The sequence below is a fragment of the Simochromis diagramma genome, unplaced genomic scaffold, assembly GCF_900408965.1.
Source record: "Simochromis diagramma unplaced genomic scaffold, fSimDia1.1 OVJJ01000421.1, whole genome shotgun sequence".
NCBI classification, from domain to species: Eukaryota; Metazoa; Chordata; class Actinopteri; order Cichliformes; family Cichlidae; genus Simochromis; species Simochromis diagramma.
This window is the reverse complement of record NW_024387250.1, coordinates 10457589-10463588: the sequence shown is the minus strand read 5'-3', so window position 1 is coordinate 10463588 and position 6000 is coordinate 10457589.

Genomic DNA, 6000 nt, shown 5'->3' with positions numbered 1-6000 from the left:
TCTCCTCTTCCAGCCCAATTATTATATATGCAATAAACAAGACCTCTAACCCAGTGGTAATTGTCATATATAGATATTTTTTGAAAGGGAGAATACAAAAGAAGAAAGAACACTGCATTGTGTTGGATTGTGTCAATCTGACATTCTGGTCTTAATAGTAATTCTTCCTAATTTAAAGTGAACGCTCTCATTTTTATGAATCTATTTGTCATTTTTAACTCATGATCACAAAGCCAGTAAAGACCATGCTCTCACATGCAAGGTATGACATCTCTGTGTATCAAGCTGAATATGAATTTATGGACTTCCATCAGTATAAAAGCATTTTCATCCTCATATGTTATTTTTCCAAATATGTATTGTGACAACCCCAGGGCATTAGGTGTCTCTTTTGGATTTTGTGTTGTGGTTTGTGCTGTGCTTTGTTCTGCAGGAGCTGATTGAGGTAACTGGCTGCACGACCTACACCTGGGCCCAGTGAGCCTGGCTGTTAAAGCTTTCTTCTTTCTGCAGCGGGTCTCTCACTTGCTCTCTGATTCTTTTTGCTTACCGGCCTGATTTGGACACCAGCTTCATAGGCTGGATCAGCTCAGCTACAGCAGGTGTTTTTGAGTTGTTTGTGTTTCCCACAGACTCTGCACACACACATACACGCTTTACACAGCTGAACTGCTGACACACACATTCACTTTAATTATGTTCTGCAAATACATCAACCTTTACTAGTTACCACCTCATTCAGTCTCTGTCTCTTTTGTTGCAGCCCGTGAGCCAGGTTGCAAAACAATATTAATGTGCAGTGCAGGCAAACATTCACATGATTCTCCGCTGCTCATTAGACAACTTACAATCTTTGCACTCTCTGAGTTTGTAAGATGCAGTCATGATTCTGTTCCTTTGACCCACTGAACAAATCAGTATTTTGATCTGCCTTTAAAGCTTTGACTGAAGTGACATACAGACTGGGAACAGCTTAGAGCTCAGTTACTTCAGGTATTAGATGCTGTTTAAATTGCAGACTTTATCCCTGACAAAGATTGCTAATCAGCATCTAGAGTTCATTTTTGTATTTAATGTGTTTTTTTATTCATTTGCTTCTAAAAATCCTCTCCCTGCTTTGCAATATGATTTATGAAAAAAGAAAATAATTCCACAGTTGAAACACCCATTTTAGTTGGAAGAAACATAGTTTAATTTAAGTGTTTGTTCTGAATACATAACAGCATTCACTTGAGATTACATCACAATAGCCATGTGCTGTGCAGACTCAAATGCCTCATGCCTTTAGGTGGTTACATAAACCTGCAAGGATGAAGCCTCTTTCTTCAAATTCAAGATGACAAATAGGTGTAGCCAGCTAGAATGAATAAACATTTGTCTGGTATAAACAGATCTGAGTCTGAGTATGGTAAGAAGATATCTGAGAAAACACTGGAGGTCGTAAGAGGAATGCGTCTGCCCGGTGATGCATGTATCCCCTTCTGCGCTTGGTAACAGATACCAATCACAGGATGACTGCGTCCTTCTAAAGATTTTACAGGAGGCAGTTTAAGGTATTTTTAGCTTGCTGAAAAAGCATTGCATTAATACTTTGCAGTAAAAGTTGTTGGAGTTGTGTATAACTTCGATTTCTCCAGATCAAAAAGGACTAAAGCATTTCAAACTGAATGACAGAAATGTCAAATATATCTCTCTCTATCTATCGCTCTCTCTATATATATATACACCTACAATGAAGTCAGTTAGAGTTCTGCTCTATACACTGGGCTGAACGATGCATTCAAGTGGAGTAAGAAAAAAACCCTGAAAAAACACATGCACCATACAAATTTGTTTTTGAGCTGAGATTTAATCTGTAAGGTAGAAGAAAGAAATGCAGCTGGTCTGTTTGACTGTGTTTGATGCCTGTGGTCAAATTTCCATTCAAATTTTGGCCAAATTTAAACAGAAAATCTGCACAAAGATGATGAATGCATCCATCACCCACCCACCCATTAGCATCTTGTTCGATTGGGATAAACAGATGGTGGTGCTAATTCTCCAGCCTTTAAACGACTCCAGAAAAGGGGAAACCGTGAAATGACGCAATTAAAAGAACAACCAATCTTAAGGAATTATGATCTCAATGTTCATTTAAAATGCCAGTTTCATACAGCTGAAATCTCATCACTCCACAAAAATCTGATATTTTGCACTCTGTTAAGTGGCATGTTGCATTAATTTTTTTTTTAAACAATTTGTATAAAAATGGTAGGCTGAAACATTTCCAGTGTCGGTCAGTCTCAGTTTTACTTTGTGTGTTTTCTTTTCTGTTTAACATAATTACAAACCTGTATTTTGATTTGTCATAAGTTTTTTATTCAGGATTCAATGATTTTTAAACATACCATTCTTTCTTTTGTTTCCCCACAAACCTCATCTTTGCCGTCCTGTCTTCAATCTTCATTCATATTATTTCAATAGAGATGGAGATGACAAGTACGGAATAAAAAGTGTCACAGGGACAGCGGTCAAACTTCGTGTACCCTCCTGAGGTGCTGAGGATGTCACATTTTTAGTGTTTTTGCCTTTATTGGATAGGACAGACAGACAGCACCAATTGAGCTATACTGGTGTCTAAGCATGACTTTTATTAGTTAGCTGAAACATATTATGTGTTTTAATATCAGTATTCTCAGTATATATTTCTCCTAAGTGTCTTTTTTAAGAAAAATAAACTTGTGAAAAGAACCTGGGATTTGAGGGATTTAATGAGGCTGGGAGGAGTCGTAAAAATAAAAATAAAATAAAATAGTTTCGATTGCTTGACACTGCACCATGTGGTTACATCCTGTTTAAACAAGCAGGTGATGTGCTGTGAATTTGATGTACTTGCACTACAGGATCAACAACCACCTGTGTAGCATATGAGGGTATTTTCTCTGTGAGATGCAATGTAATTCTCACCATGGCAACAGGACAGAGCCCCTACCACCAACCACTTCACCCAAGATGCATAAATGAGGCAGCACTGCTTCAGAGGAATTACAATATTACGCAGTGTAAGAATTTCTAAAAGCATTTGTGGTGGCAGATTTATTTTCTCATATATTAATCACATATTTAATTATATCACATTAGTTATAGTAATATCACTTTCTCACTTTACCATAGTAAGAGCACTCCTGCCACTACTTTACATGCATGTGGAAAGTTAACACAGTGAGGCCATTGTAATGGGAGACGTTAAACAGATAGTGAGGCTCCTTCTGCTTATCAGGGATGTAAATCCTTACGTGACGGCCAAGCAGAACACAAGGTCATAATTCTCTCTGTGAGGGAGGAGGTATAGCCCCCCATGAGAGGGGCCAACATGTAAGAGTTTGAGGAATATTCTTTGTCTGTGTCTCTGTATATAAGATGTAAGGCCGGTGGCCACAATTCAGAGATAGTCCTGGTGTTTCACTGGGATGCTCTCTCCACATTGCAATGTGTTTATTAAACCCACTTCAAATCAAGTTCACTGAGTGTGTTGCAGGTTATTGTTAAAATTTCCATAACACATTCAACATCAGAAACTTAATTCTTCAAACCATTTATTCAAGTGGCTCTGCCACAGAAGCCAAGTGCATACAACTGCATTTCACAAACAACAAACAAACAACAACAGCAAAAACTGATGTTGTGTGAAATGTGAATAAAAACAGAATCCAATGATTTGCAAATCTCAGAAACCCATATTTTAGAGCATAGAAAACATATCAGATGTTAAAACTGAGAACTTTAAGAAAGATATTAGGTCATATTGAATTTGATGGTAGTAATATATCAAACATTTTGAAGGGCACAAAGAAAGGATGGAAAAGTGAGACTACAAAGAAACAGCTGCAGGAACATTTTTCAAATTATGAAGACTATGTCATCATCTACATCAAAATATTTAGTGAATCTGGAGAAATCTCTGTGTGCAAGGGAAAAGAACACATTTCATTATTGTATGCCCATGATCTTCAGGCTTTAGGCACCACTGCATTAAAAAAGGCTTTATTTTGTCATAGAAATCACTGCACTGCCCTTCCAGAAGTGTACTACTCACAAATGCAGGTTGAAGCTTGATCATCCAAAGAAGCAGCCATGTGTGAACACTATCCAGAAATGTCACCATCTCTTAAAAAAGCTCATTAAAAATGGATTGAAGGAAAGTGGAAAACTCTGGTCAGACAAATCAAAAGTCAAAATTCTTTTTGAAAAACACGGATGTTCCATCCTCTGTACTAAAAAGGTGGGGGGCCATCCAGCTTGTTTTCTTGTTGCTTGTAATCACCTGCTCATTCTTACTCAGTCTCTTTTCGCTTCTCCTTGTCACCTGCTCTGTGCACCCACAGAAAACACACTCACCTGGAAACTACCTCAACTGTCGTCTGTGGAAACCTCCAGCTCTACCTGCTTGCATCTGCCATCTCCGCTAACTCTTAGATACCCACCAGCTGCCCACAAACTACCTCCATTCACTCCTAACTCAAGTGAAACTGTTAATAACCACCTGGATTTCTCACATGAATCATATTCCTGTTTAAGACTCCAGTTAAGCTCTTTGTCTCGTCTCTGATGGAACTCCCATGTTCAAGCATGTAGTGCTGTTGAATCTCCAAGCCAAATGCCCTCTATCCGTAAACCAATCACTCCTTAACAATAAACACTCCAAACCTGCCAGCTGCTGTCTGAGTTTGTTCTCGGGGACTGCTTTTTGCCAAAAGAAAAATCCCCCACAGCTTCCAAGTAGAAGAGTCCGGGTGCTCAGCTGGCCTTCCTGCAGTCCAGACCTCTCAGCAATTGAAAACATTTAGAGCATCACAAAATGAAAAATGCGATAAAGAGCAACTACTGAGTAGCTGTGGGACAAGATTCCTCTTACAAACGTCCAGCAAATTCTGTTTTATGGACTGTTGTTTAAAGAAGGAGTAGCACATGGCCCCATCCCAACTTTTTGACACACGTTGCTGCCAGCAAATTCAAAATGAGCTAAGAAGTTTTTATAACACATTGTGGAAACAATACTGGAATCCATATTACAAGAGCTAATAGTTTCTGTAGTACCTTTTACAGTTTTCTGACAGGCAGCCTATCCAGGGTATCAGTCTATCACAGAGCTGAGAGCTGGGATAGGCTCCTCTAACTCTTTTCTAAGTGCCTGCAGAAATCCCTCTAAAACCAGAAAATCGGCTGATCCGACTTATGATCAGATAATTGTAATCTGTGAAGGACAGAAAGAAAGTGATACGGTTTCTCATCACTGGTTGGCTGCACTGCCCAAACTAATAAGAATTAAAATCTAACGAGAAGTCAGAGAAACTCATAAAGTCATAAACAGGACAAATTAATTTGGTTTTTTTTAAAACGATATTAAGCAGCCATGAATTTTATTTATTATCAGAGTAGGCTCCTTTAATTAGTTTCATCACAAACACAGGTGGGATTAAGAAGGATTTAGCTCCTTGAAGCGAGTGTTGTTGTGATTTGGTGCTATATAAATAAAATTAAACTGAATCAGCAGTGGTTGGCATAGCTTGACATCAACTTTGTTTTAAAAACGGTTTAAACGTGTTAATATATTTTTTCCTCCACTTAGGAACTGTTTTGTGAGAAAGTAAACAATCATAAATAGCCTACTGCATGGCAGCCACATGTAGTTACCTATTAGTAATGTTGATCGGCTCATTGCTCTTATGTCTGGTTAATAAATAGAACTAAATAAATTTTATTTTAATCTTAATATTATTTTATTTGTTGTTTTACATAAAACCCTCAATATTTCTTTATTCTAAGCTTTCTGCTGGATGATGGTGGAAAAATACTGGGTTTAAAAAGCTTAAGGTTTCCTTAAAAGTCGACTTTGTATTTATAACCTGAACTCTGGTCAGGTTGCTGAAACCCCCAAATCCCCAGAAACATTACTCAATACATGAAGTCGTGTTCTTTCAGAAGTACAGCTCTGGAATTAAGTGAGCCATTCCTAAATTG